This window comes from Dermacentor andersoni, chromosome 1, assembly GCF_023375885.2.
Source record: "Dermacentor andersoni chromosome 1, qqDerAnde1_hic_scaffold, whole genome shotgun sequence".
Lineage (NCBI taxonomy): Eukaryota > Metazoa > Arthropoda > Arachnida > Ixodida > Ixodidae > Dermacentor > Dermacentor andersoni.
Window position 1 is genome coordinate 315909949 of NC_092814.1, and position 22111 is coordinate 315932059.

At 48.7% G+C, this 22111-nt stretch overlaps 1 long non-coding RNA gene across 1 annotated transcript in view; it reads right to left on the reverse strand.

Annotated features, from left to right (window-relative positions):
* LOC129380998 (uncharacterized) overlaps window positions 1-21589 on the reverse strand; it is a 161053-nt gene extending 139464 nt beyond the window's left edge. The window contains exon 1 of the long non-coding RNA XR_011891003.1: window positions 20953-21589. This is a non-coding gene — a long non-coding RNA (uncharacterized lncRNA). The remainder of the gene's footprint in view (window positions 1-20952) is intronic.
* Window positions 21590-22111: the final 522 nt, after the last annotated feature.

Sequence of the window (22111 nt, forward strand, 5' to 3'; positions counted from 1 at the left end):
CCTTTTCTTGCATTGACCATTATATCAACCTCCGGTCATTCGATTTATTGATCCCCCTGTTCAGACAAAAATGGCTGATCAATTCTTCGAATAATTAATAGCATGACTGATTTCGTCATTACGAGAGAGGGGTATCAATATTGTTACGTGTGGAAAGACACAGACGAGAGATGCTATTTACACGCTATTTACACTGGAGCCAGGCAGCCAGGCTGACACTCGCTCGTGCCGAGGGCACCGACCAACTTCTTCGTCGTTCTCGCGGCGGCTCGTCTCTCGCGGAATCATATCGTAATAATATCAAATATGATATTGTTAATGAAGAATATTTTTTTAACAAAATGGTTATTAAGCAAGTCCAGCGCGCTTATTAACGCGAATAGCATCCTTTACTTCAGCCGTTCTGAGTCTGTCCGTCCGTCCATCCGTCCATCCGTCCGTCCGTCCGTCCGTTCTTCTGTCTGTCTGTCTGTCTGTCTGTCTGTCTGTCTGTCTGTCTGTCTGTCTGTCTGTCTGTCTGTCTGTCTGTCTGTCTGTCTGTCTGTCTGTCTGTGTGTCTGTCTGTCTGTCTGTCTGTCTGTCTGTCTGTCTGTCTGTCTGTCTGTCTGTCTGTGTAGTGGCCCAAGTTGTCTACCTGCTTGGGCCGCTAGGTATGTGCTCCTGGTCGAAATGCCGTTCTAGTATTACACTGTCGTCATTCCAGCTTCGTGATCTTACTCTCGTCATGTCGTCGTCGTCACGCCATCTACCCCGATCGATTCGCCCAAGCTGTAATAGCTTGAGCTAGTAGGTATGGATGGCCCTGATGTCGTGATGCCGTTGTGGTCGTTACATCGCTGTCATTTCAACTTTGTCATTCGGCATTCGTCATGCCGTCATAGTCGTACAGTCGTCTTCATTCTAGACTCGTGATCTGCTCTCATCACGCTGTTGTCGTCATGTCGTCGTCATCACGCTGTCGTTTTATCATTCTGACCTCTTCAGTAATGTCATCCCATCGTCGTCATACCACCCTCATCGTTCCATCGACCTCAATCTTTATTTGTCCTCATTCAGACGTGATTATGGCACCCTTGTCATGTCGTCATCGTCTGTCGCTATCATGCCTACATTGTCAGACCGTCGTCGTGATACTGTCGTGGTCGGGGCGTCATTGTCACTCCAGCAACGTCATGCCATCGTTGTCAAGCCACATTCGTCGTACAAGTTTCGTGATACAGTCTTCGCCACGCCACTGTCATCATACGCTCGTCGTTATACCATTGTCCTCGTGCCGTCGTCCTCACTGTGTCGTCGTCATACATTCGTCATCATGCCGTCGTAGACATTCCATCGTCGTCACGCGACGTTTCGCCATCGTCCTCACGTCAGTATTGTCTTCCCATTGTCGTCGTGCCGTCGTCGCCACACCACCTTCGCAGATCCATAGACGTCAATTCTTGTTCGTCGTTCTATCGCAGCCATGCTGCCGTCATTGAATCCTGATTATGCCGTCGTCGTGCCATCGTCGTGAATGCGTCGTCGTCACACGGACGCTAGCATGCATACGTTGTATACCGTCGTCGCCATGCCGTCTTCGTAGTGCGAGCATGACCATTCTCGCTTTTTCATCCGGTTGTCGTCACACCGTCGTCGTCGTCGTCACGTTATCGTCGTTGTACCACGTTCATGATTTAAGAATCGACATGTCATCGTCGCCATGCCGTCGTCGTTGTACGCCCATGTCGTTCCATCGATATCATTTCTTTTTCCTCGTTTCATCTTCACTGCGTCAGCGTCATACAGTCGCCGTCGTGCCTCCATGCTCATGGGCGACCTTGGCAAGCGAGTGCTGCAGCAAAGTGGTACCATATTGGAGTATGTGGCATGTAACCCAATTAACGAAACTCTCACATTTACCACACTGCATCACTATCACTATTATAATCATATTACCATCACTATTGCCTCGCTATTAAGCATAATGACACTTACCACTAAATGTGTTAAATAAACGGGACGTCAGGAATATGATATGCCGCTACATTGCTCGATTGCTATTCGCATTACCGTCGACAGTCATCGTGAGGTGAGTCCTGGTGTAATTTTGTTATAATTGCCTTATTGCCAATCAATACCACAAGTCATCTGCTCTGCTTCGGGGCCGTAGAAAAAAAAATAGAGAAAAGAAAGGCGACTCATGTAGTAAACGAATTAGAACAACGGCACCCGGACCGTGATTGTGATTCACTGAAATCTACAAATAACATTTGCGCTGGCCTCAATTCAAGCGTCCTCGTAATTGTGTCATCTTAAGATTCGTTGATAAATTATGAAGAAATAGAGAAGCCTCCGATTAAATTGAAAAATTGCAGTCAACACTATGATAATTTTTTTTAAAACATGCATAGCATTCTTCCATCTCATCAATACATCGGGTACGAACACGCAGGTCTTTCTGAACAATATTTCTGACATTTAAAAGTGCGCTCTAGAACACAGTCAGGCTCCTTGCGCTTGTTTTGGACGTCCCAAAAGCATTTGACAAAGTATGACACACCCTGCTTTAATACACGAACTGCCTTTGTTATATTTATGCTCATGTTTCGTGTAAACAACGGCTGCGCCAGGACTTCGTCGAAGGACTTCGCTTTAAAGTACGTTTTCTGTAGGAGGTTTCAAGGTGCTCGTTACAAAAATGTACTTTGAGTTTCAGTTGACTGCACATCAAGTTCATTTTGAGACTATAAAAATCAATTCGTCAATTTTTAATGAGTATATACGACAGGTAGAAATTAAGTTGACTAAAGTTAACAAAGCGTCAATTGAATCACGCTAGATACGAATTTAATTGGCTAAAGTTAAGAAAGCATAAATTGATTGGGACTCGACACGCATTTAATCAACTAGTCAAGAAAACTTCAAATAACTCACAGTGAATGCACATTTAATTGCCTATAGTTAAAACAGCGTCAATTGAGCCGCACTCAATATAAATTTAATTGACCAGTTATTGAATACTCTCAAGATGCGAAAATCGAAAGCCATTCGATTCGCTAGTCGCCAATCGAAAGGTATTCCTTATAACCAGGTTTCACGTTAACATGGTTGTGTGCTGTTGAGTTGCCTGTTAGATTGCTGTGAAATGAAGCATCCTGTGGAGATTGATTGTTTAATTGGAACAGAGATGAACCCACTGACACTATATTGTAGGTATAAACATCATGGCGTACATAAATCTGTTGAAAGGTCTTGGGTATATGTAGGGCGAGCAGTGTTTGTGTGCGAATGTGTAGTGCTTATCTGTTCTGCGTAGGGTTTGCTTTATTATTTGAGAAGATGCCTTTGTATCTAAACGTGCTAGTGTAGGCCCGTGGCTATTAGTGGTGACCTGGGGCCGGCTCATAACGCCCATCTGACAAAAGAATGCTGCCGAGTTTTCTTTTTGTCGGGCTTGAGCGACGTTAAGAAAATTACTCCAGTTAATGTCGAACATACGGGACATCACCGTGTCCCTCTAAATAGAGCGAGTGTCACTCTTTTTTTAGAATGGGGCTAGCATATAAGCTTCATTTGACTGACTCCAACAGGAGTTCAATAGACCTACAGAAAGAGATTTTCAATTAAAACACGGTGCACAGTCAGTTTATGAAACTCAGTAAGAAAATAAAAAAAATCAATTTACACACGGTATGGCCTTTGGAGAAAAATCAAACGAAGGCTGGTTAAATCTCTGTAGGAATTTCTGTAACCGATCATCTCACAAATAAAAGCAGTTGCTTCCTAGGGTTCTATATTAAAAGTGCATTATTATTCAACATTTACGTGAACCGCTTTCTTTTGTACACTGCTACCAAGGAGAATATCAATGCATATAAAAATATTTCCCTCTACCGGAATTCAAGGCCTTGTTACTCGAAACATGTCGCGCCCAAGCATGCTTGGAATCGCTTCTTATGAATTATTGCGGCTCGTTCAGATCACTATAACGTAATTGTATTTCTCGCCGATTAAAAAAAAAAAAGGCAGCAGAACGTGCGTTTGCAATGTTCGTCGTTTCTCAACCATCTCCTCCAAGTACCTCTGGCCCAACTGCAGAATATAATCTGAAAAAGGTAGCTCAAAACATATTGGAGTTTTACCATTATTGCGCCAATTTCTGTTTCTGCCTTGTGAAATGAATAAGGATTCACTTAAATATTGTGCACGTAAGCTATTTACTGGCTGTGTTTCCCATTAGAGTTTATTGTTTGCCATAACTGGTTAAATGTGCTCTTTGCCGTCAGAACATCCTTCGTTTTTGTTTTTGTCACCACTGAGCTGCATTTGAGATTTGACATTGCGGCATCCGATAAAAGTCGAGTTTGTTTGCCCCCTTTTTGCTGCTGTTTCTCTCTCATCTTTGCCGTAACCCTGACACTTTGTATCTCTCGCTTAGCTTTATTCCGTGAAGCCCACCGTAAACTTCTGACCGACCTGATTTGCGTGATCCTCATTGTTCGTGCACAGTGCGCTGGCGCTGTTTGCAATGCAGCCTGCCGTATACCGCTGTTTTCGGGGATGGTCCGAGCATACCAGCTCGCCTAGCTCTAAGTACAAACCACGCAGCACGGCTAGTATGGCGGCGATGAATGTTTATAAGGTCGTTGAAAGACCCTTCGTGCTCGCAAAAAAAAAAAAAAAAAAAAAAAAAAATTACCCCGCTAATGAAGCAGTAAAGGCGGCATGGGTTGGGCGTCCTCTGAAGTGCGTGATTCTCATCTACAGTAAGCTCTCCGTTCGAAAATAGCTGAGGAATGTGAACGAAGCAAGGTGGGCGCTTACGTAATATATTTATGTGCTTGAACAGAAAAACCGTTTGACTGACAGCGGAGAAAAAAAAAACAAAGAAGAAGAAAGGTAGTACACTACCCAGTACGTATAATATACGCCAGCGTGGTGGACAGCTGCAGAAGTCGGATATGAAGAAACAGTATATCTTGAATGGATAGGTGCGGTGGAAAGGTATCCACCTATCGAGCAATATCGAGTAGCGAGTAGTGAAATCAGAAGGGAAAGGTTTTTATGATAATTCAAAGGGCAGCGCCCTATGCCGTTCGAAGCCTGCTCAGGGTGTCTGCAGTGATCGCGCGTACATTTATTACGGGCGAAAAGTTTCACGTGAAGTCCATTTATGCATAGCTTGTGGAAATTGTGCGAAAACCGTCGAGCGCGTTCTGCTAGAACATCATTGTACATCCAGCGATAAACGTCGACTGAATACAGTTAGCCGAGGCATTTGGTTTTAGGGATAGACGGGGAAACGTAAACGAATGCGCGGCACATGGAGACTGCTCGGAGATGGCGCTAAAGGACGGGAAAACCTGCAATGAAGCGAATTCACTACTTTTAATAATGCGTCTGTGCTTAAAGATTTAAACATGAAGATAAACCAACAAAATAGAAAGAACAAGCCTTGGAGGAATGAATTATTATTACTATTATTATTATTATTATTATTATTATTATTATTATTATTATTATTCAGTGTACTGTGGTTAGTCTCATAATACTACCGCGGCAAGCTTAAATCCTAAGCCGACCTTCCTAGTTGAAAGCCGCGATGTGACGTTCGAAGGCTCCGTCTCTTGCTTGCGTCCGGATCGGCCACTCGGCGCCTACAGACAAGGCAATCAACCGTTATGTTCCTTCCAGCTCCTCGTGTGATCACACCGGGTGCCTAAGAATACAAATACAAAGACCACAAGTTGTCGTCAAAATCTGGACGCAAGGCATTCCCAAGAAGCATACAGCCACGCCGTCCTAAGGTGCTCACGGCATGCGCACGTTCAAATTTCCTATTAGTGACAGCGATGACCTTCCTCGTAAACACGAGAGAAGGTATACGATGTCGAGTAGCTGCTAGTGTATGCGAGTGTTCTAATTCTTTGTAAGTGTACAAATGCAGAAATGCGCTTTCTTTTTTTGTAGGATCATTCGGCTGGGCTATTTTAATTACCTCAGCAGCAGTCTGAAGCACTCGCATCAACTTATTTTTTAGCATTGATTTACATACCGCGACTAGTTGCCTTTAATGCGCGCACTCAACCCTTACAAAGTCTCCGACATGTATAGGTGCAAGCAAAAATGTATGCCGCATATTCAAATGATTAATTATTCTTACCGTTAAAAGCTTTTAATCGCAGTCAAAGCGTACGCTTCACGCGTCAATAGGATGTGAATTTATACAGCCTATAAATAACGCCTCCAAGCACTTTGTCAACGATTACAGGGCCGAGATTTCGTAGCGATGCCTTCTTCCGATGCTATTGCCTTTCGCGACTTCGTCAGTGCTCAGATGCGACCCTCTCTCTCTCTCTCTCTCTGTATATATATATATATATATATATATATATGCACCTGTGTGTGTGTGTGTGTGTGTTATTACACGAACTAAGCCTGGGAGTGTTAGCCAGCGCCACAATGCACAAGCCTTTGCGGCGTATACGGAACACCTGCGCCAACAATGATGTTCCACAACCGCCGCCAAGGTTTGTGCGTGATGGCGCTGGCTAACACTCCCAGGGTTAGTTCTAGCAGTAACATCCTCGTTTTCAGCTTTAAAAATATGGCATATGTGCAGTGCAGTGGGTTCATATGGCATATGGCATCCTCGTTTTCAGCTTTAAAAATATGGAATGACCTACCCCATTCACTCAAACTAACGTCATCTTTGAATATATTCAAACATGAGTTAAGATGCTTTATTTCTTATTGTAAATAGTTTCATGTCCTATAATATGTTCTCTGTATAATTATGCTTTTTGATATATGTACTTTTTCGTTTGTTGTCTCTTACTAATGTATTGCATTACGCGCATTCATTTCCTTGTACACATAAATGGACCAGAAAGTGGATGGGAAAACGGCGCCGCGGTAGCTCAGTTGTTAGAGCATCGCACGCGTAATGCGAAGACGTGGGATCGTTCCCCCACCTGCGGCAAGTTGTTTCTTCATCCACTTTTATTTTCCATTAATTTTGCATTTCTTTGCTTCGATTAGTAACTACAAGTAATTTCCCCTATGTTTTCCTTGGTGTCATTGTTTGTTGGCTTCTTGTATATATATATATATATATATGTATATGTATATATATATATATATATGTGTGTGTGTGTGTGTGTGTGTGTGTGTGTGTGTGTGTGTGTGCGCGCTTCTCCCTTGGGCAATGTCAGACATACAAGTTCGAAGAACTATCCCGGTCGTATATGCACGTCTCTATTCCTTTATCGGTACCTGATCTAAGGATGTCTATTTGTTGAGGAGTTCTGCTGTAGTACTACGAGCTGTGAGGTGGCGAATATGTGGCTCGTGCCATCGTACACTCCGCGCAACGTGTGCAATGTTCCACAGCGGAATGCACACGTGTGCCTGACAATTTGTAGCGGCCGGGACAACGGCTGAGAACGCAATTACGACGATCCGTCACGAGCTTGCCGCATTCGTATACGATATCGTTTCCATTTCCTTTCCATCTCTCTTTCTCTCTTTTACTCAGTGTTAATTTCGCGAAAAAAAGAAGAAAGCACGTAATTAAGGTTATCAAAGCGCCGTACGAACAGCGACATGTCATTTTGGTGAAAAACAGGCCTTTGACTGGCCGCCTTTTTTCTTATTTTCTTTTTTGCACACCCACAGAATCTGGCGTCATTACCGGAAAGTGACTTGTGTAGACCCTGCTAAGGCTCTTCGAGTGCAAGAGGCTGCGTCGAAATTGTGTCGGCTTCACGACCAGCTGCCGGCCACAAGTTGCCTTCGTTGACTCAAAGACCTCTCCGAACGCAGAAAACACACACACACACACACACACACACACACACACACACACACACACACACACACACACACACACACACACACACACACACACACACACACACACACACACACACACACACACACACACACACACACGCGCGCGCGCGCGCGTTTTGCGAGTCGTGCTTACGTAAAATAAGGCTTTGCGCGAAACTGCGCCCTGAATTTCGTCGAGGATGTAGCTGGACAAGCGACTTATACGTTATACAGCCGTTAGGTGTGCACAGTGCATATGTCGCAATTGTTAGTGTACCGGCCTCGTTTCAAGCTACTTGGTTGTTTGTTGAGTAGGCGGAAGAGTGTGAGTAGAGCCACAACCAGAATATCTTGCTGTATTTTATTTTACTTCTTACCATCTCCAGTACTTGCACACCTTTAACATGTGAGAAAAGAGGCGTAGCAGGGTTCGCACGAACTTCTCCTTAAGCGCACCTAATAAAGAAAATGAGCAGGGTTTTGTAAAAAGTGACGAAGGCCAATCGTGCTTGCTCCCTAAAGTTTTGTGACACCGCGGAGAGTATCAAGAAAATACATAACGAAATGAAGCTGGCAAGTCCGGTCACATTATAGCTTTTGTGTTGCGCAAATTTATGTGAACCGCTGCACAGGCGACGTAATAGCTAAATCGAGCACACTGGCGTGTGTGCGTGAGTGATTTTAATCGAGAAATGGGAAGAGAAAAGTACAGCGCCTTACTGCGTGCCACACGACTTTGTCTACGCATATGGCTGTGATAGTTGACAGTCATAGTGGGCTCTTTGGGCAACGGTACATGGCGAACTCGTGGTGCACGCCCAGAAGCATGTTGCAGCTACCCATTTCCACAAACACTGTGCGCAAACTCGGCTAGACCTTGACGTCGTGCTCCTTTTACGTTTCGTGTCACCCATCTGCTGGACAGCTAGCACTTGCGAGCTGTCGTTGAAGGCGCCCACTTGGCGTACGATTTCAATTCTCCATAGTATGAACACAGCTACAACGGCAAAATACTCCGCGAACGTAAAGCGATGCCAATAGAATCGGCCACCAGCGCAGGTCATGTAGTCTAATGCACCCTCGTGATCTCCTGCCGGCGAATTATGGGCGAGCACTCGTGTGGTACAGGACGGTGGTCGAAGGCCTGGGCTTTGCATATGTGGGTTACAGTGCCCGTGTGCCCCGTCGCGCGGACGCGGCTCAGCGTTCCTCGTCTCAGCGATGAGGAAGGCCCGTGGCGTTCATCTCATTAGCGCGCTGATTGTTCGTCAAGGCAACGCCCCTGGGGCGGTTCCTCCGCCGCGGCTGACGTCTGGCGCTTGACTTGTGGCCCCACCCAAGAGGAAGCACGCTGGCCGCAACAATGGCAAAAACGCGACGAGCGAGAGAGAGAAAGGGGGGAGCGAGGGGGGGGGGGGGGCAATAACGCGCCAAGGCACCCGACGGCGCGTGCAATTCTGCTGCGCAAGCCCGTGCGCAGGACGTTTCTGTTTTCCAACCGGCGGCGTTTTATCGACTGCGCTGTTCGCGACGTCTACGGCGTTCAGAGCTGCGCTCCAGGCCGGGCGAGTGCGTGGGTTGGTAGCGACACCGGTCTCCCTGGTGATTGCGGAAACACGGCGCGAAGAAAACGAAAAAGTCCGGCGCGTGCCCCGTGTCTACTGAACCGCCCTTGCGTTTTCAGCTCCTTTGCGCTTGTGTTTGTACAGTGAAGTTCGAACAAGTTGTCCAACTCACCGTATATCACCCGCTGCGGGAATGCGTCCCGTGACGGGGTGCATTCGCTTCCTCAAGGCCATGCGCTTTCGATCCTCACCAAAATGAGGTGCATTACGCAACTTGCACGCAGGAAAGAAACACGATAGGAGAGGCCCTAACGTCACGTTTTTTGAAGCCGGAAGTGCAGCGATGTTGGTGTGCTATCTGCCTTTGCGCCTCCGGTCAGCTCGCCGGAGCACACAGGCGCGAGCTTTGAACTTGCATATTGCTGCGAGCCTCCGGAAGTGTGTGCTGCCGACACGCGTCAGTACAAATATACGAAACTTCTGCACGGTTTTTGGTGAAGCAGACGCGCTCCTGTGCTCTCCTGCGGCCTGTTGAAGAAGACAACGAAGACTCGCGCCGTGATTGCTTGAGTGTCTTTGTTGCTGGCTGACACTCGCACTCATAGACGCTAAAGAGAACTTTCAAGCTTACACACCACATTCCAAAGTCAGCTTGCCTCGCGAACAGAATGTGCTGCGAGAAAGACACGGGACTAAAAAATTTTCTCACTATTCAGAGGAGTAGAGCAGCAGCGAGAGCTTCAGGAGCGCAGTATATGGCAACGTTGATGTTTGGTACACCATTCCCAGTGCTCCTTTGCGAAAAAAACACCACGTGACTTCCGCCCCACTCTCTTTTACTGTTGTTGCTGTTAAACCGTTTATTAAAATGCTTCTATTCCTAGGAAGAGGATCCATCAGGGCGGGGGGAGGGGCAGTTCAGATATTATTGACTATCTTTGAGTCTTGTAGAAATCGAATGACTGGAATATGAGTCGCCGATCTCGGCGGGCCAGTGGAAAGGCGCCAGGCGTCCAAATCCTGAGTCCTCAGAGCATGGGAGAGGGTGGCTATCGCTCTCCTCCGGTGCTCGGCGAGAGCCGAGCAGCCCCAGAGTATACGTTGCTGATCCAGCAGCTGGTTCCCTGGACAGGAGCGGCAAGTGGCTGATTGCCAGGTCTGGAGGCGCATCCTGGCGCGGCGGGCTGGTACCACTGCTGTCTCTGTGATGATGCGTCGTACGCGTGTGGCTTGAGCACGGGTAAACTTCCCCAGCAGAGGCGCAAGATTTTCCGGGAGGATGTTCCGGAGTTTGGCCCTTCGAGCCACCTTCGCCTCTGTTAGGACTGTCTCCGGGTCGATGGGGGTATGGGTCGTCAGTGACTTGTGGACGAGTCTCTGAGGGGCACGAAAGGAGCTCCTTTGTCAGAGAGTCGACCATTAGGTTGCCGGCGACCCCAGCGTGACCAGGTATCCATGCGAGGCGGACAGTGTGGCCAGCCTCGTCGGCGACTCGCATCGGCCGATGCATCGAGTGAACAGCACCACTGCGCGGGTCCAGCCAGGCGCAGGCATTTATGGAGGTCTGCGAGTCTGTGTAAACAGTGGGATGAGCGGTGCAGGCTGCAAAAGGATTCTTGAGGACGGCGTCGCATGCAGCGGGTATCGCGGCCAGTTCCGCCGTTAATGGGTCGTTGCAGGCAGGGCGGCCGGAGGAGTAAGGCGCGGCGGTATGTGGGCAATATTACGCTGTGGCTGAAGCTTCGTCACTGAGGGCGGCGTCGGTGTAGACAACGTGGTGACGGGGTAGAGCGTCGCGAACGTCTGCTTCATGCCGCCTTGCGCAAGACAACTGCCTCTCCGCGTGATCGGCATTCAAGTTTTGGGGAATGGGTGCAAAGTCCACGGTCAGGGGACAATCCCACGGAACAGGGAAAGAGAGCAGAGGCGTTGAGGGGACTGGTAGATCAAGAAGCGAGAGGATGCTGCGACAGGATATCGTAGATCTTAGTCGGAATTTATGTGAATGCTCGGCAGCCTCGCCTATTGCCTCGATCGGGTTCATCTGGGACATTTGGGCAAGGCGGTGTAAAGGCCGGGATACATGGAGCGTACTTTCATGGCGAACTTTGCCCGCCATAAATAGACGCGGCGGGACGACGCCGATGGGTTGCTGGCATCGCTTACATTCAACGAAAAACAGGCGGACGCCGCCGCGCGCTCGCCGCGTATTTGTCAGTGTTGCCACACTCTAGGAACGTGTTTTTTGGATAAGAAAAAAAATATTAAATAGTATTTTTATTGTATTGTTTGTTCTTAATGACCAAACAACTTGGAAAAAGGTTTCATAGAGGCGCTTACAAACGATTTCCGCACATTTCATTGAGCTGTAAGCGTTTTAGCGGGCTTGCTTTGCGCCGTGTGGCTACGTTGAGCGCTGGCACCCCGGAGCGCAAGCGTTGCAGAAGGTATTGTGGTTCTCCAACAGCGACGTCACTTAACATTGTGTAAAAACAGATTGTGGTTATTCATGTTTACTCCATTTTCAGTTCCTGTTTTAAAGCCTCCTCCAACAACAAGAGTTTAGTACTGCAGCCGGGGAGGATAGAATTATAGATATTTGGCGTGAAATGGGCCTGTCAGCGGCTCTCGTTCTCGATGCCCTAGGCATTCCGTGAACCGCCTGGGCCCACACAGATGCAAACAGCCAGAAGTCCAGGCACGATCGGCTTCTAACTATAGTCTGTCGTCGCTCTTTTCCCTCAAGGCACTCGAGCAGAAGGGACTTACGGTTGTAGTAGAGCAGGGGTGGTTTCTGACCGAAGAAGCACAAAACGAAACTTTACGAGCACGCGTGCCGACAGCGAAAAAAAAAAAAAAGAAAAGTCAGCTTATGGCGCCGCGGATAAGAAACCGCTTCGTCCCCTATATACCCGAACCCATGTGGGCGCCACCACACACACACAAAAAGCAATAATAAGAAAAGCAGTACAGTGTACACACTATTTTGCGCCATGGAACCTGCGATCGGGTTGGTAAGAAAATTGCACCACACTTGTAACTATTATCTGTTCCGTGAGCACCTCACTTAAGTTTGAAGATAAAAAATAACTTTACACAAATTTGTACTATTATATTCATGCTCTCAAACATTCAATATCCGGCTGTAATGTTCAACGGTGTCCCTTTCACGCGCAGAGAGCCCGAAAGTGCCCAGCCAAGCTAGCCCAAACGCCCGCATTCCGTCGCTTCAGCAGGCCGCGCGACGGACGGTTCCGATGGAGAATGAAAAATACACAAAAACCAACTAGCTGCCGGAAGTGGGAGGGAGATCGATCGTCGCGACGCCTGGTGAGCGCGCGAGGCGCTCCTGCCATTTCCAACGGCGATTTTCGCCAGCCGGAGTTTTTCCGATCGGACCGGGTAGCCGGCGGGAGTCAAATTTTTGGACGCCGAAGGGCGAGCGTTCGGCGCCGGGCGAATTTCGTCGCTTGGACGCCGGTTTTCCGCTCCATGTATCCCGGGCTTAATGGGGTGAAACGCGGCAGGCTGGTAACAACCCTCATGGCTTCGTGGTTGAGCGATTCGAGTATTTGTCGTTGCTTTTGGGTCAGGCTGCAGAAGTTACAGTCGAATGCAGCGCGTAAAATTAGTAGAGCAGTCACGAGGCGACGGAGAGTTCACTTCTCACTTCCCCAGAGTTTGGACGCGATGCGGCTGATTAGGTGGAGTATCTGATCCCAGGTCCGAGTGATATTGCGAAGCCATGTCGCTGCACACCATCTGCATCGATACAGATGCTTGGAACTCGAACACTGTCTTGCTGAGATAGTTGCTCGCCTTCAAAGACGAACGAAAATTGCGAGGAAGAATGGGCTGCTTTCGTGCCCAGTACTACGAAGTTCATTTTGTCAGCAGAAGGCATGAGTCCGACCTCCTTTAGAAATGTGGTGTCGTCTCCCTTCTGTCACCCGCCGTGGTTGCTCAGTGGCTATGGTGTTAGGCTGCTGAGCACGAGGTCGCGGGATCGAATCCCGACCACGGCGGCCGCATTTCGATGGGGGCGAAATGCGAAAACACCCGTGTACTTAGATTTAGGTGCACGTTAAAGAACCCCAGGTAGTCCAAATTTCCGGAGTCCCCCACTACGGCGTGCCTCATAATCAGAAAGTGGTTTTGGCACGTAAAACCCCATAATTTAATTTTTAATTCTCCCTTCTGACCTTGTTCGCTGGCGCTAAATATGCTTTCCATGTCAGGTTACCAACACGCCCAGCAAATGGCAATGCCCCTTTTAGAAATGTGGCAATTGTGCCGAGTCCGGCTTGAATGGCATCGGACTGGTCGCCGTCGGAGTTAGTGCATATTGTGACGTCGTCGGCATACACACTGAAGCGACGTCCAGGTATTTCAGCCAGACGACAGCAGAGTGGTACCATCAACAAGTTGAACAGTAATGGCGAGAGGACTGCGCCTTGTGGCACTCCCGCTCGTCATTCCTTCGGTGCGGATAATATCTGTAACTGATACGGGCTAGCCGCCTATAGCCTCTCTTACGCTTTCCTTCCTCCATAGCACCTTGTTTTTTTTTTTTTTTTTTTGCCTACGATAGCGCGCTTGGCGTTCAACGTGTGATTTCTCTGACGGGCACATAAAATGGGGGTTGCGCGTCATCGACGCCACGAACGGTTTCTTAGGAGATGGCATACCCAGGCGGTATGCCTGCTTAAGGCAGTATATAAACATTGCACCAGTATTCCTTCAATGACGAACGGGTGGATTCCTGCCTCCGGCGCGATATCAGACGAAGTGGACCTTGCTTTTCAACCTCTTTGCTAAATGTTCCAAAAATAAGAAAAGTAAGAAAGGCTCTAAACAATGACAAAGCTCAGTTAATACCCTGCTGTGGATTATCCCTCACTTCATGGCCGCACAGTATAAAGTCCCTAATTCCAAATTTCCGAAGATTATACCGCAGGTCTCTATACACCACCGCATAAATGCATTGCAGAAACAATGCCGACCTTTTCTGTCTGTCTCGAAGCACCGAGTTAGGTCAGAAAAAAAAAAGAAAAGAAAAGAAAAAAGAAGCTTTTTTTAACTGTCGAAAGCCTGGCGCTGCAAAAGCGACGTAAACATAAATAGAACTGCAGCCGTATGTACACGCCAATTCAGACAAACTCACTCATCGCACCCCACGAGGTGAGGTGGCGGGGGGGGGGGGGGAGGAGAGGAAAGGCCACGCATGGGTGGTTGAGGCGTACACAGCCGGCTGCTGCCGTGGTGCGTGCGAACAGGCGAGAAGGGAGGACGCTGACGCAATCGAAGACCGCGGCGTGGTTAATCGCCCAGCTTTCAGCACCCACTCGGCGCGCGCAAACTCGCTAAAAGCGGGAGCGCCCAACATTGTGAAAGAACGAGGCGCTAATTGCGAAAGCTCACTCCCGCTTTGTCTACACCAAGAAGGAAGCGCGCGCCTATTCCATTCAAGCACGACGATCTCCGCAGCTGCCCTGTAATGCCATTGCGAAATAACGTTCGTGCGTAAAGTATAGTGCGCATGTTCTATAGTTCTCTCTCTTTTTGTTATTTTTTATGCATTCATATCCCCCCCCCCCCCCCCCCCCCCCCCATCGGTTGGCAAAAAAAGATGGCGCACTGTGCACGCTCAACTCGCTGTGACGCGCGCGATGGCGACATCGCGCCACCGCGTCGTCTACATGCAGGGGTGCTGCAATGCGGTGCGGCGAGCACCGGCGCGTCTACACGCATGCATGTATACTCGGGCACTCCGCGAGCTGCGTATTGCGCGGCGCCTGCTCTGTGGCGGCTGCAACGAGCGCAGGTGCGCCTGTCGTGTACACGCGCTATAGCGCGCAGGTTGCAGGCAGCTGTTCTGGCGCCCCGTTGCTGCGCTTCCAAATAGGACAAAAAGAAATAATGATGTCTCGGCAACGACGTGAACATTTTTGTACAATCGAAGCGCAGTTACCGGAAATGTCTTCTCGCCGAGGAACATGTGCTGCGGCACCGGCAACGCGCTCGCTTGCACACACACACACAAACACACACACACACAAACACACACACACACACACACACACACACACACACACACACACACACACACACACACACACACACACACACACACACACACACACACACACGCTGTCGCTCTCTCCCTGGGACTCAGCGGCGAGTGAGTGCGGTTAATGGTTTCGACGCCGCAAGGTGGTCGAGTATAATACGCTGCAGTCTTCGCCAGAAATCCGCAGAATCCTCACGGGCCACTGAGGGGATCGTCGGCACGTGCGGTGACGATTCTTGGCAGTTCTTGCACTCCGTATACAGACGTGGCGCTCTATGTACGCTGGGGACCGCTTAACCCATTCAGTGGGAAAAGAGAGAGAGAAAGGAACTGCAACAGAATGCGGCCATACACATGTAGGTAGCAAATTGACTGTGTAGAGCAACAGGAGTGCTCAGGGAGTCGCATGCGAGGGCCTCCATACCACACGACGACTGCTCCACACTCCTATACAGAGTATAGCTGGCGCGTTACCGATAAAGGATGCAAATGCCGGTCAAACTTTAGAAGAGCAAATAAGAAGAGGCGTCAGTTCGAGGCTGCGCTTTGAATGTTATTAGGCGAAAACTGACAGCTCAGTGGGCCAGGGACCGAATTCGTAAAGCTTTTCGTTTGTAAGTGCTCTTTGCAATCGGTCGGCCGCCTTCGCTGTATTATGTCCGGCGTCAGTACTGGCTGGAATTTGGTATTTCGAACAACTCTAGCGCGAGAGATTTTTGTGAATCAGGGCCCAGGACCGCCAGCAGCCTCGGTACGACTACTTGTTCACTTGTCTAATTAAAATTTGTCTGTTAGAAACTTGCATTGCAATCAGTGGTATATGTCATGGAGCGAAAGAAACATCTGAGAAAGAAAGAAAGAGAGAGAGAGAGAGAGGAAGAAAGAAAGAAAGGTCGTGCTATACGGAAGTTTGTGAATAATAAGGTGCTTTCTTTATTGAAAACTCGTCAGCGCGTGCATGTTCTATGCCACGCCTCCTACATAAAACGTCATGACGCACGAACTTGTGCTTACCAATACGACTTCACAACATCGTGATAATGTGTGGACCACCAGGGACTGCGTGCAACCGTAAGACACCTTGCGTGTCACGCCACGCGGCGTGCTATAGGTGCATTATGTGGTGCAAGCTGTCGCTATACTGGAGTCATTATGACATTATAGAGATACGTTGGAGAAAATGCCAGTAACAATTATATCGCACTTTTGTTCGCAGACCCTTTCATTTTTGTTTTTGAGCTGCAGCTACTGAGTGGTGTGAATGTTCTCATTTCCATCCACATATGTTGTCACGTAGACACGAGACGCTCCGATTTCACAAGCTTTGTAAATATGCAACTATGCAACTTCGCTTACATGACACTCGACACGAACGGGTGGAGTCACAAGTGCAGCTGACCCACCGTATAGTGAACGCACGACTTGAGTTAGATTTTCGTTATCTATTCTTTGGATTCTATAATTGGATTCAGAACGACATTCGCAGGAGTGTGTATTCCTCCTTTCTCTAAAGCTGCTCAAAATAGCACGAGGAAACATTTGATGCCAAGGAAAAAAATATAATCAGACGAAATGGAAGAAGTATTGCTCCACGGTATTAATCGCCATCGTTACGGCTTGGCGTAGCCGATAATCGAATAGCACTTATTTTCTTATCACGTGCATGAGCGACTCAGCGAACAGGACGAAGGTCGAAAAAAAAAAAAATCTCACAGGACGGTTACGAGTGTGCAACACTCCCTTGCCCAACAACATTTGTTCGAATGTCCCCTCTTTTTTGTATGTGCTTTATAGCGTGAAACAAGAATAAATACACCCTGTTCCCTCAGAACGCAACCAACTAAATATCCACATGTCGTGGATATGAAACAATGACACAATGAAAAAAGGATAACAGAAACAGCCGTATTCACAAAACTTGTCTCACGTAAGAGAATTTTGCGATTGACCAGGATTCGGGCATCGGCACTTCACCATAGAGATCGGCGTGAATGACGCCATTAATCTCTACCACGAAGTGCGGTAAGATATCACGCCGAGTGATAGTAAGAACACCATCGCAGTGATGGCCAACTACGGACGGCATTTACGAGAGAGCGAGAGCGAGAGAGAGAGAGATTAGATTTAGAAGCAGGGCGGTTAATTGGAAGAGAATATTCTGGTTTGCTATCCTACGCTGGTGGAAGGGGAAAATAAAGACGTAAAGAACAGCGAAGGAAGCAAGCACACACGCGCGGAAAAAAAATAAAGGAAACACAAAAGAAAATAGAGAAAGAGAGAGGAGAAGGAACGCCTGGAAATATCAAAACTCTAATAGGTTATACGAACGTATAGAAACATTTATGAGCATGTAAGACAAGTTTTGTGAATATGAACCCAGGATGGCCGAGGCAGGAAATGAAGACAGGTGTCCGGAGTGTATATATATACTGCGCCGTTTTTGAGTTCTGATAACACTGAAAATCTGACGCTGCCCACTTGTAACTATTATGTCCTGTTGTCATAAAAAATAAACTGAAACTGAACAAAACCAGTCTATTCCATTCAGAACACAGAAAATTTCAGAAGATTAGATTGAGAATAGCGCAGATGTAACGTTCTGTTCTTGCTCAGCTATATAATGAATGCATCTCAACTTCAAAAAAAGGCGGTGAAGCTATAGCCATATATAGGGCCACAGATTCGGCGCCAGATACGTAAAACTCCAAGAAAACGACTGGACCGCGGCTCAATGACCGAACGATCTCCGCATATACGCATGCGCATAAAAATCATCATCATCATCATCATCATCATCATCATCATCATCAGCCTGATTACGCCTACTGCAGGGCAAAGGCCTCTCCCATACTTCTCGAACTACCCCGGCCATGTACTAATTGTGGTCATGTTGTCCCTGCAAACTTCTTAATGTCATCCGCCCACCTAACTTTCTGCCGCCCCCTGCTACGCTTCGCTTCCCTTGGAATCCAGTCCGTAACCCTTAATGACCATCGGTTATCTTCCCTCCTCATTACATGTCCTGCCATGCCCATTTCTTTTTCTTGATTTCAACTAAGATGTCATTAACCCGCGTTTGTTCCCTCACCCAATCTGCTCTTTTCTTATCCCTTAAAGTTACACCCATCATTCTTCTTTCCATAGCTCGTTGCGTCGTCCTCAATTAAAGCAGAACCCTTTTCGTAAGCCTCCAGGTTTCTGCACCGTAGGTGAGTACTGGTAAGACACAGCTGTTATGCACTTTTCTCTTGAGGGACAGTGGCAACCTGCTGTTCATGATTTCAGAATGCCTGCCAAACGCATATATATATATATATATATATATATATATATATATATATATATATATATATATATATATATATATAGTGCATGATTCAAACGGCCGGAATGAAGCGCGAGAACACGAGACACGAGCACGCGTAATGTGTTATTACTCAAGTTGGCGATAATGGCATTGATTCGCGTATTGACGCGCGCGGAGCGTGTGTGTTAGGCTAGGTCTTGTTGCTCCCACGCAAGCAACCACGTTAACGCAGGCAAGTGTGTATGCCGCACACTCATGGAGTGCAACAATCAGTGCGCCGTGAATAGCATAACTGCTGAGCACGCAACTGCCGTGCTTCCTCTTCTGAAGCTCGTAATAGTCCCGCCTGCAGAGCCTGCAAACGCGTAGGAACTGCACAGCGGCGGCGTGGCCGCATATAGGCCGGCAAGTGCGTTGTGTTCGTCCCGGATAAGACTCTCCTCCTGGACGCCGCTTTGTGAGATGGGTGACATCACGCGGATGTGATAACGAAGCTGGAAGGACGATATCTCCCAGGCACGGATGCGAGGAGAATACTTATACACGATTGTATCTGTACTATAGCTGCCTACTATCGTAACTCCAACTCCAACTCCACTTGGAGTGCCAATTACCCGGAAAAGCTGTAATATATATAGTGCAACGCACGCGTAATGTGGATGTTGTGGGTTCGGCTTCGATAAAGACAGATCTGTAGAGGGCAATAATGGGGACGGCCGGGAGATGATGAGAATATTGAGTTTGCAAAGCTGCTCTAGGGAATGGGGAAATTGGGAGGAGAAAATGTAAAGGGAGACAGGGAGTACGAGCTTACAGCGCAACCGCGAAATTAAAAACACGCTCGCGGGGTAAACCAGCTGTTCGAAGGAAGCGCACACCTTCTGTGCGTGCATGCAGTCGATGAGGCCGCTTCTGTGATGCCTGTACACGAAAACACGTTCGCTTGTGAATTACTCGAGCCATGTCAGTTCTGCACTCAGTGTATCAGGCGCATGCATAGCGCTTTGAGCAGACACAGTGTGCTGGTTATTCAAGACCACAGTGATAATGAGCGTTAATGACCGGGTACGGATATTAAGGTTCCTCTGTAAAGAGCAAGGACAGCGATGCAATTTAAAATTCCGGGGATTAACGCCCGAAGCAACTGACAAGATGACGGACGCCGTGGTGGAAGGTTCTGACCATATGCGGTTCTTTCAACGTGCGCCCAAAACACGGTATATACAGAAGAGTTTCAGCGACCCAGCCTCATCGGAATCAGGGCCGTGGCGGCTGGGAGTCTAACCCACGACCTCGTATTCAGCAGCAAAGCTTTATAGGCACTGAGACGCCGCAGTGCGCATATAGCATTTAACGAACTTGTTGGCTCCCAAATTGAGCATGAGCAGAACATGTTTGGGCAAGTCGGAGTCAGCTGTAGAAGTCTCCGAGCAAGCGGCTTGCTCCAGAGACGAAATATTTCCACATATTTCTTTTCACGAAGGTACAGATCCTTCGAGAGTGTCTATCAAAGGGAATGGGGGTCAGTGCTGCCTCCAGTCGCAACCTTCGCTTGCAGATGCGAACGCTTACGACGTAGCCGTGTATATACCAAGCCAAGGAACAGCTACTGGCGCGATATAAATGGCGAGAGTATATATATCTGCCTCACGGGCGGAAAGCGAAAGTCGTCCGCGGAGACTGCGATGCCTTCGACGCAGAGCACGCGTCATTTATCGACCTTACGATGCTCTGGAGGCGCAGTCTGCAAGACTGAAGCAAGCTTGTTGTAACCATAAAGTCTGCGTTATCGTACATGTAAATTCAGTGGCAATGACAGCGCTTGTTTAAGCCGCTTATAGAGTCAACAGAAATTCTCCCACACTGTGACTTATCACACTGTACAGAAACTATATACACGTGCTTCTACTATTTATGAATGAGTAAACTTCCCAAGGAAACATCGGAGTCAGCAAGTCTGCTGCGCAGCAAACTGACAAGACTTACGAAGTAGACCTGCTGACCTCAGATACACGAGAAAAAAAAGAAAAGAAAAAGAAAAGAAACACTCGTAGGGCAATCGCCGAATCCTGTGTTTAAATTCTCCCAGTAATGCGAGTTTTGTGCGGAATTAAGGCCGCTCACATATTCGAAGCCAGTCTTAACCCTCCCGAGCCAGCAGAATTCAAGCTGGTGTGCACGCCGGAGGCGCGACCTACCTTTCTGTTTGGAAGGTCGCGCGTGAGTCGTTATCCGAGCATGCGTTGCAGACGACGGAGTATCGGAGAGCACGCCCGCATTTTACAGCGGCCACCGCACTTTCTGCATATATAGTGGTTGCACTGACGCACATTTAGGCACGTTGGCAGGTGGCAGGACGCAGTGTGGACTCTGCCGTGTGTGTGGCCTTTTAGCTCCAGGTGAGGCACGGTTGCTTCGGGCGCTGGCCGGAGCGCCTCGGGTGCTGCATTTTACGATCCTTCGTTCGGTAACAAAATAGCTACATGTTCGCGCACAAACAAGTGAGCACGGAGTTCGAGAGCCGTCCGCGCTACACCAACGCGGAGTTACCGATATGCGTGGTACTGAGCTGGTCCTGCGCGAACCACACGAGCACACGGTCAAAGCCGCTCGGCGCCTCCGAGACGTTCTCCCCGCGGGGAGACACACGCGCGCGCGCCAGCACGGTGCGTGCCCGACAGGGCGAAAAGAACGTCGACGAGCCCGAGGCGTCCAGCCAAGCTCTCTATGGTGGGCGGACAAAAAAGTGGCATACGGACGATGATGACGGGCGGCAGCAGCACACACAACACACAGTGTGTGTGCTCACCCCCCTCTTCCCGGCCCTCGCTCAACTTACTCCACCTTCTTGAAAATGAATCGGTCTGGAATTTATTGATGTCGGCAGAACGGCTGACAGGGCGGCTTGATGTATTGCCGCCGCGCGCCTGCCAGCCTGCCTGGCAGCCCGTGGCAGCTCGCGACGGCAGTGCGGGGCATCCCCCCCCCCCCCCCCCCCCTTCAGGCGTCCGCGCGCAGGCAGCGGGGCTGCTGCTGCTGCTGCTGCCGCCACGCCGCAGCGCTCTGGCTGCCGCCGCCGCTGCCTGCTGGCTGTCATCGCTGACTACCATAAACAATCGGGTTCCATCCGCCGCCGCTCTCTCCGTATGCACCTTCCCCACCCTCTCCTCGCGCCCGCGTCGTCGTCGGAGTTGTTCCGTTCTTTCCGTTCACCTCGCCTCAACTCACACTACGCCCTTCCTCCCCCTTACGTCTCGACAAACGACAGCTACAGCGCTCGCCAACGGAAAGTACAGAGCAACAACGGGCGGCGGAATACCTGCTTTGTCCGTGCGCCAACACACAAACGCACGCACA